Source organism: Pinus tabuliformis, chromosome 8 (genome assembly GCF_031772625.1).
Source record: "Pinus tabuliformis cultivar Carrire ecotype Pingquan chromosome 8, CPIR1, whole genome shotgun sequence".
In the NCBI taxonomy this organism is placed as follows: Eukaryota; Viridiplantae; Streptophyta; class Pinopsida; order Pinales; family Pinaceae; genus Pinus; species Pinus tabuliformis.
This window is the reverse complement of record NC_142294.1, coordinates 983,469,052-983,479,099: the sequence shown is the minus strand read 5'-3', so window position 1 is coordinate 983,479,099 and position 10,048 is coordinate 983,469,052. Positions and strand designations below refer to the sequence as shown.

The 10,048-nt window shown below is 37.7% G+C and overlaps 1 non-coding gene across 1 annotated transcript; it reads right to left on the bottom strand.

Moving 5' to 3' along the window:
• Positions 1 to 553: 553 nt before the first annotated feature.
• LOC149238717 (U6 spliceosomal RNA) lies at positions 554 to 658 on the bottom strand. Its single transcript, XR_016246828.1, has one exon. It is a non-coding gene; the product is annotated as a U6 spliceosomal RNA (small nuclear RNA).
• Positions 659 to 10,048: the final 9,390 nt, after the last annotated feature.

The following is a 10,048-nucleotide window of genomic DNA, read 5'->3' as shown; positions in this document are numbered from 1 at the left end:
ACATAACAATAATAATAAAAGGGCACAACAATAACAATAGTGGGTTTCTATGGGACACAATAATAACAATATGGGGACAATAGGGGCACAACAATAACAATAAGGGGTACAACTACAATAGTAATGCGAGAATCACTAGTATTATAGGGACCTAATAGTTTCCCTCAACTGTAACCATCTTAAATCCATATAACACTAGATTTATCATGCCCCTATAGGGATCAAATGCCTCCATGTGAAAACCTTTCCTAAAGTTCTATAATCCAAAAATAAGATTTGTAATTCAAGGGATTTGATCCCTCTAGGTGCATGATAGATTCGGTGTTAGATGGGTCTAAGCTTGTATTTATATTTAAATGTTTAACAAAAAATAAAATTATGGAGTGATATCAAATAAAAGATGCACTCTCAATTTTCATCTGTTGTGATGTTATATAAGGTTAATCTACCTATTATGAATAGTGTTCCTTGAATAAGTCATGTGCATAATCATGATTTATGTAGTTAGTTTTCTATTTTTTTTAAATTTGGACCATTTGTTTGTGTGACATTCTTGAGAAGGGGCCATGTTAATCTTCTTCGTATCGTTCTTGAGAAGGGGCCATGCTAATCTTCTCTATATCATTCCAATTTTATCACACTTACCATTATATAAAAATGTGAAAATGTGTTCATTTTTCAAACTTCATATTCCATAAAAATGTGAAAATGTGTCCATTTGACAAACTATTTGGTGTGAGATAAGTCAATTGAATTATTTTATTTTTAATTTTATTAAGTATAAAAAATTAAAGTATAATTATTTTACAATTTAGAAAATATTTTTTTTGGATTATAAAACTGTTGTGTTTGGGTTTGGAGCTAAGAGTTTAGATGTAAGGAACCCCGTTAATGGCTTAAGACCACAAGGCATCTGGCAGGAAAAAAACTTGGACTATGTTATATATCAATAACCTAATTTTTTTAAATATAGTTAATATTATATTAAAGTTAAATAATATATTGCTTTTTTTTGTTTTTCATTTTCTACCCTTTCTTATTCTTTTGTATATTATTTATTTATATTATTCTTAATACACTATTATTATTTCTAAGACACCTTGAATCTTCAATAGATTTAGTATAGCTTCATTGATTTTGTGACTTGTGAAAATATAATTATCACATTTATCATTTTCCTCTTTTTCCATTAACTAAGTTCTTTGTTTCTCACTGCTCCAATACTTTTTGATGTGATGGAATTATGTTCCTTTTTATTATTTTCCTCTTTTTCCATTAGCTGAGTTCTATGTTTGTCACTACTCCAATACTTTTTGATGTGATGGACTCATGTTTTTAACGTATATTTTTTTTTTGTAAGCTATTAATTTTCAAAAATATGTACATATGTCCAAGAGTTATGTGGCCTCATGCTGTCTAGTACGAAACTAGGTTTGTTGGCCACCTAACTGCAAAATATGCCATCCATAAGAAAAAATTAATAATTTTGTCCAACCATGCTATATATACCTAAGAGTCTTTATACTTCTTATTCTCTAAATAACTTTAAACATAACTAATAATAAGTCTAAAAATATAGGACCATGTTATACAAGAAAATGACCTCCTCATCAGATCAAAGGAGAAAGGCAGGTTGAATGAAATATTGACCAAGTTCATAGGCCTATTTACCAAGCTAATACTCCTAAGGAACTAGCAAGGTGCTTTATAAAGCTTCCTAGCCATGAAACATGTGTGTTATTCCTTAGGGTAACTCTCTATGTTGCCTTGGGGGAAGTGTTAGTCAACTTTGGTGAGTTTTTGGAGGTCAAAGAAGTGGATTGATCGAATAATATCCCAATATTCACTCATATGTCAGCCCAAAAAGTAGGTAAACATGCAGATTCAACCTGTTTGAAGATATTACTATTGCTAACGGAGTCTAACAAACAGGGAAAGAGTGATAAAGCATGGAAACATCCCATATTTTTCCCAAAAAAACTCATGAAGGAATTGGCAAGCCTTATCCTCTCATTCTATATATTTGAGGCTTGGGGCATTGTGAAAGGGGTCGAAAGTATTAAAAGGATTTCCTATTGACTGTAAAATCTTTGAATTAGACACTGTTTCATTAAGAGGTTAAGAAGAGAGAGAGAGACAAAGGAGATGGAGGAGTAAGGGAATCTTGATGCAATTGATGGTTGTAATCACTCTTTCCTACCTTTAATATAGACATGCAGTTGTGTTGTCTACTCCATAGCATTGGTATTATAATTTATTTACATTTTTATGCAACATTATTGATTATGAGTAGCTTAGATATGTGTAGTTAGATATCCCTATGTATTCTTGTATTGATTATCAAAGTTATATGATGTGATATTACTCCTCATCTTATTTATGCACAGGTATTGATCTAGAATCTAGTTGAGAGGTCTTCCACTTTGCTACTTAGAGTTCTCCAGCAACATTAACAAAGATCCAAGGTAAAAATCTTTCTTCTCACTTTGATTATCACTTCATTAATATAGATATGCACATGCATCCTTGTGCCGCTACAGCTAATTTGATCTGTCTGCCAAGGATCCGAGGAAGATCCTTGAGGGTATTTCCACCATAATCACCTGTGCATTAATCCATATAGCAAAATTGTTGACTCCATTGGGTACTATACTTAGTTCCCAGTTTTCTCATTGAAACTTCCCATATCTCTCTTTCTTCCAGGCCCTTCTATACTTCTTCATTTCATTTATGACCACTCAAGACTATTCAGTACACTTATCACAGTGCTCATATCTTGATCTGATCCCAACCACATTGTTTTAGAGCTTCTGCCACACTAACGCACCACAACAATGAAACTAGTGCTTTATAAAGCATTATTTCCTTGGAAATAGAGTTTTATTGTAGCCACTAACTCTTTGTGTCCTCTTCTGAAGTGCATTAGCTAGCTAAATCTTGATAAACAACTAGTTCTATGAACTCCTGGGTTAGGCAAGCGGCTCATAGGCTGATCAAGGATTTTCAGTTATGCATGTTTGTTTGGCTACCTGTTTCTTAAACATTTCTTCTTTGTAGGAAAATAGCTTTACTGCTTCTGTTTTTTACAAAAAAGAAAATACAAAATGTTTATAGTTTTTCTTCATAGTTGGTTAGATTTTGCATTTATTTGGTTTTAAAAGTTGTTAGAGGGCATTGCATTTCTGTATGTTTTTCTAGTGTTTTACTATACTGGATGCATGGTACATATTGACGTATAAATCACCCTCTCCCTGTAGAAGAAACTCATTCATTGAAGTGAAATTAAAAGCATTTTTATACATGGTTTGTGTTAAAGTCCCACATAACTCCATACATCAACACCCCTACCGAAGATATTAACAAAGTACATTTAAAATTTACCTCGTAATAAAATCAATCGGTGATTCTTTCATGAGTAAACACACATATTAGTCTAGGCTAGGATCTTGGGTTAGGCAATTGTGAGTTAATTGCTTAATATCATAAATCGAGACTAGTTTCATTAACGAGGGAAAATCCTTCCACGCTCATACTATCAGGGACCACTACAGTCAAAGCAGAGCTAAATGCGAGAAAACATTGGAATGTAAAAGAAGGTAGCCCACCTTCGATTACATCTTTGGGTAGTTTGTGTATCGGGGATCCCTTCAAGGATATCAGAGCTGAGTTGGGGACTCAGGTATCCTACCCACACAGTGCATTGTCTACAACCATGTCCCCCATGTACTGTCTACGATTTGAGGTAACCATAGTGGCCATAATTTTTAGGGACAAACACAAGGTGACTGGTGCAAGTTACCCTGGTACCTAAATAGACAAACCTACTCTATCTTCAGTTTTTGGGAGGGTTCTCATCTTCACGAGAGTACTTGGCCCCTTAATTTGAGGTTTGAGTGAAGCTCAAGAGTAATCTTAACTATACATTTGGTCACCTCTCTCTTTTATCCATTGTGATACTCGATTTCATCTCCAGGAAATGGTGGTTATCGGACATAATTATACCTCCTACTTTTTTATTGACTTAGTTAGAGTATTTTTTATTTTTTAGGTGCCAGTTTGTTATCACTGAGACTATAATAAATATCACTATAAAAACGTTTTATAAAATATATCGGTCAACGTGGTTACATATGACCCTTATCATCAGCCTAGGCAACTACAAGATCTTCTTCCACTGATTATGGAGGATCTACCAAGCCTCAATGAGCCAAATTACCCATATTTAGGTAACCAGTCTCCATTAGCTAACACTAAATTAGTCTATACATCCCAAGATTCAATTATGCTGAAAGATTTCTTTACTGAAGATTTTGTACCTCCTTATAATCCTCTGATCAATAATCCATTGGGACCGCTATTGATTCAAGTTGCACGTGTACCTCCTATGTCTTCCACTATACCTATACCCACCATCCCATTGATGACTAATGAGTCATGGGCTTTTGTGGACAAATTTGGTCCACCCTCACTTCCCCAGTCGACAGTCAGTACTACACCACTGATGGCCAACCCTGCTACCCAAAATATGCTAGGTATGAGCAACCTAGTTACACCCAAAATGAGTGGAACCCAGTAAATACCTTTTTCCACCCTTTTTGTGTCTACTCTTATACCTTCGGCAAGTGCTTCATATAGTGCGCCATATAGCATGATTACCACAGGTCCCTGCAGCAACCCCTTTCGTTGGAATCCTTTGTTTAGTTCCAACCCCGAGGTTCAAATGCCTAGGGACACAGTTCCCAAGATGCACATACCGACTGGTAACATTACAGTTCCCCCTCAGTTTATAGGAAAAAATAGAAAATCATTGATTGACATGAATCCTCCATATGTCATTCAAGTTCCAACGACCAACTATGTGGCTAGCGGGATCCCTCAACTAGGTCTCGCTCAATCCATTTGGGCACCCCATTCTCAAACTCAAATGAGTCAAGGGGGCACTTAATATCCTGGGGAAAATCAAACATATATCCTCCATCCTAAAAAACCCTAAGGATAACCACAATATACGATTGTGCCCCAAGGAAATTATTATTCTGGAAATCCTATGTATAATGTTGGGAACGATATGATGGGAGGACCACGAGGACCATCATGTCATTTGTCATCACCTTGGTCCAAATTGGGGGCATCAAATAATTTTCCTTTCTTGGAAACACTTGACATCCCCGATTTGTAAAAACTCATCAATGACCCCATCTACCATAACTTACTTTGGCCTCTAATCCTGCATAAAATTCCTACTAACATCCTGAAGTTTGAAGGGAAACAAGGGGAGGATTCAAGAAAACACATCACCACCTATCATCTATGGTGCATGTCCAATTCCATGGTGGATGATAATATCAAGATCTTCCTCCAAACCCTAACTAGAAATGCAGCCACGTGGTACATTGAGTTACCATGTGCGTTAGTTAATACCTTTGGCACCTTAGCGATGGAATTTCTAAAGCACTTTCAGCTACCCATCCACTATGAAACTGAGAAAAAACTCCTTACTACTTTACGCCAAGACACTGCCACCCACATCTCCGATCACATTCATGAATGGAGACATAGGAGGAGGCTAGTCAAAGAGCCCTTTCCATATTATCTATTAGCAGATTTGTTCTACAAATCTCTTCTCCCCCAAATCACTAAGGACGTTTCCTTAGGTGTTGCGGTCACTGAACACCAATCCATTTGTCATGCCCAACACTTAGATTTGATTTATTCAGATTTTGGCACATTATATGATGTCATCCCCAATTCCCCCAAAACTTCCAATGCTCTCGCTACTCAACAACACGACGTGCACATTGATAGTATTATCGGTGCTACCTACGGGTCTGCTATAAAACAACTTAGCGGACACATTGTCCGGTTTTTTGTTGATCCTGCTACCCAATTGACTGGTATTTCTAATGTCGTGATAAAATTTGTGCAGTCTAAAGAAAAACTCGGTGATAAGAATAAGAAGAATAATAAAAAGAACGCTCCTTCTAAGGAGCAGTCAACCACGCAGTCTAACCCAAGGAAGAAATATATTTCACCATCTAACAATCGAAATGAAAAAGCTATGAATTTCCCTTGCAAGATCTGTGCGGAAGACCACATGACACATCATTGTCCACACCTCCAAGAATGCATAGATTTCCTTGCTCAAAAGGATATTGGTCGAACCCCCACAGTCCTAAACAACCCTTTCCCTATTCAGCAGCAGCAGCATCTTATTTCAAACCCGTCTCAACCGCTGCAAGGGGGAAATGATGGTTCACATCATCCTTCAGCTAGTGAATGACCATCCACCATTTACACCTTTGAAACAATCAATATTCAATGAGAGCCAAAACCTATAGAGATCTATTCGCTAATGCTTAGGAAGCTTCCTCGAGTTCAAACCCACCGGTCCCCAATGATCTTCATATCAAACGACTAGTTTTTGATATTGTGATTTGCCCCTCAAAAGGGGAACTTCATTGCACAACACATAATACATCTGAACGTGCTGCCCAAAACTACAATATTCTAGAAGATTTGGCACAAGCACTGTCACCTATGTTGGCACTCAAAGTATTGCAAACTTGTCTAGCACAAAGGAAAGCTTTGCTTTTAGCTATTTGTATGGTTGACTCTGAGGATTCCATGCTAGCAATATTCGACATGGAAAAATGTAAACCTCCCCTTTCACACCAGCTTGCATTTCAGATGCAAATTTTTTCGAAAGGATGAGGGGTACATAGAACTATCATTGAGGAAGGCACTTTGACCTGCATCATGTCAGCTTCATGTTAGCTCGCCTTGGGTTATCCAACCATCTCTTCATCGTCAAAATCCTTCAAATATTTTGACGGCCACACTTTCATCCCAAAAGGTTACCTTGCCATCTACCCCATCACTTTGAGTAGGAAAATGATAACAGTGGACATTGAAGTTTTGGATCAAAAGCTCGACTATAATCTGTTGTTCGGTCACAGTTGTGCTTATGCCATGACTTCCATTTTCTTTTGCATCATCCTATTTCCATTGTATGGAAGGATAGTTATAGTGGACCAATTATCCTTTTGCACCCAGATTACTCCCCGTTACCTAGCGGCTTGGTACCCTTAGTGGGTGGCATACCTAACTCTTATGTCAGTATCAATACCAGTATTTTGAGGGGTTCTTCCCTGATGAGTTGTTTTCCTCTCCTGTCACCCACGGTTCCAAAGATGGTTTCTATTGCCTCATCTATTCATCATGATCCAACTGATCCCCAGTTCCTCCCAGGCCCTCCAAACATTGACTCTTACAGAGAATAAATACCGCTATCACTAGATGAATTGGCCTATCAAGCCATTCAATTTGCATATGATTCTTCGGTCTCTTTGGTCATAGCCAATGATACCACCCCCTCTCCCACAAATGCTTCCTCTAGTGATATCCTCAATCAACTCCTTCCTTCGGATGGAGCTATTCAAGAGATCATGTTTTTAGAGGAGCGACCATGGGAAAAATATCACCATTGCATTTTGATATATGATTCAGAGACGATACCTATACAAATCATGTCATTTGAAGCACCTGAGATCATTCCCTCAAGTTATACAACCGTCCAAACTTTGGATTCAAAAGGGAACATTAGAAATCTTTCTAAGACATTGCTCATCGATATTTCAGTCAAGACAAGCATCGTAGAAAACATACAGATTGGAGCCGATTGCACTCCTGAAGAAATTGCAAGCATCACCTGCCCTTTCAAGGAATTATGCGATGTATTTTCTTAGTCATATGAGGAAATGCTTGGCATAGATCCATCTATTAGCGAGCATGAGATCAAGGTTTATGACAATGCCAAGCATGTCTGCCAAAGACTTTGAGTAGTCCACCCCCACAAAACTACAGCCATCAAGGCTAAGGTGGAAAAATTGTTACATTCTAGTTTCATTTATGTTGTTCCCTTAAAGGAATAGGTTTCTAATATAGTTACTATATATTAAAAATAGGGTACCATCTGCGTCTGTGTCAACTACCAATATTTGAACACTGCATGTCCAAAAGGTAATTATCTGACACTATTCATTAACCAAATAATCAACAATTTCACTGGTTGTGAATCCTTCTTAATTATGGATCGTTTCTCAGGCTATAACGAGATCTATATGAGACTCATGAACCAGCACAAAACCACCTTCATTTTCCCTTGGGGAATATTTTCATATAGAAAACTCCCATTTGGTTTAAAGAACACTGGAGCACCATTTCAATGGGCCATGGACTAAAAATTCCATGGTATCGGACACATTGTTCAAGCTTACCTAGACGACCTTCCAACCCATTCCAAGAAGATAACTCAACACCTAGCTCACTTACGAGCAATTTTTCTTAAGTGCAGATTCTATAACATACATTTGAATCCACACAAATGCATTTTATTTGTCGAGTCTATACACTAACTTGGTTTCATTGTCTCCAAACATGGGATTAGGGTTGATCCCAATAAGCTAAAGAAAATTACTCAATTTCCTGAACCACAATCCATTTTACAACTCCAACATTTGCAAGGGAAAGAAAACTTCTTATGAAGATTCATCGTAAACAATGTCGAGCTGAAAAAATGATTTATGCGCCTACTGAATAAGGGAGTACCATACTTTTGGGATGATCAAACCCAACGATCATTTGATGCCTTGAAACAAGCAATTATATCTTCCCCGCTACTCAGTGCTCCCAAGTGTTTGTGCAGATTTCTCCTCTATCTGGCAACATCACCATCCTCTATTGGAATGGTGTTGGTTCAAACTCATGATGATATTAGTGAGCATGTGATTAATTATCTTTTGAAGGGCCTGGCTAGGCCCAAACTCTGATATTCACATGTGGAAAAGTTGTTCTTGAAAATAGCCTTTGCAGTCAATATTTTTCGACACTATATACTATTGCGACAAGCCACTTTTTTCACTTTGGAGAATCCCATGAGATACATTTTGTCTCACCAAGTCATTAGAGGAAAATATTCCAAATGGATTTTTATCCTCTAACAATTTGATTTGGTTTTCGCCAATGCCAACACAAAAAAATCATTAGTCTTCACAAAACTATTATCAGATCTTCCCATTGTTGATCCAAATGACTTCCGGATGAATCTGTCTATCTAATCGAATCAACTGACCCTTGGTATGGTGATATTATTGTCAACCTCCAAGTGTAATGCTTCCTCCCTGAGATATCCTCAGGTGACCGTCATCCCATCTTCCACCAAGCTCAGCACTATTTAGTGTTGAATGATACTTTATATCGTCATGGTGCTAATATATTTCTTCGAATTTTCCTCACACATGAAGAGGTGGAACATGTTTTAAATTACTGCCATGCTGGGGCATGTGGCGGTCATCTTTCTGGCATGTCTACTTCCTAGCAAATTCTATGCGTAGGATACTACTTGCCAACCTTGTTCCAATATTGTATCAAGGCAATCTAGCAATGTCACCCTTATCAAGTATTTACAAAGAAAATGCATGCATCTCTGGCCCCCCTACACCTAGTCATATTTGTTGGGCCCTTTTGCAAATGGGGTATTGACTTTGTCACATGCAACCCCACTTCCTCCGATGGACACAACTACATTATTGTCATTCTGGACTACTTTATGAAATGGGCCGAAGCCATTCCCACATTCCGGGTTGATGGAGAAATCGTGGCATTATTCCTATTAAATCAGGTGATATGTCATTTCATTGTACCCCAAACAATCATTACAGACCATGGTTCTCACTTTCAGAATCACATGATGTCTGACTTAACATCGTTGCTCAATTTTCATCAAGAAAAATCTTCCTCCTACTACCCCTAGGCTGATGGCCAAGTGGAAGTCGTTAATGGTGTCCTAAAAACCATGATCCCTATCTCAATCAACTGGACGAGACCCGTTGAGATTCTGCACTGGCACTCGAAGCTCACTGGTGGGCTCCAGTATTGTAGCAATAATGCTACAACTCCTGGAGCTTCCTATCTCTAATTTTATCAACCCGGTAGTTCGTACAAACTTGGAAGCGACGGTGTTGTATGCACAAGTACTAGCTCTTGTCGC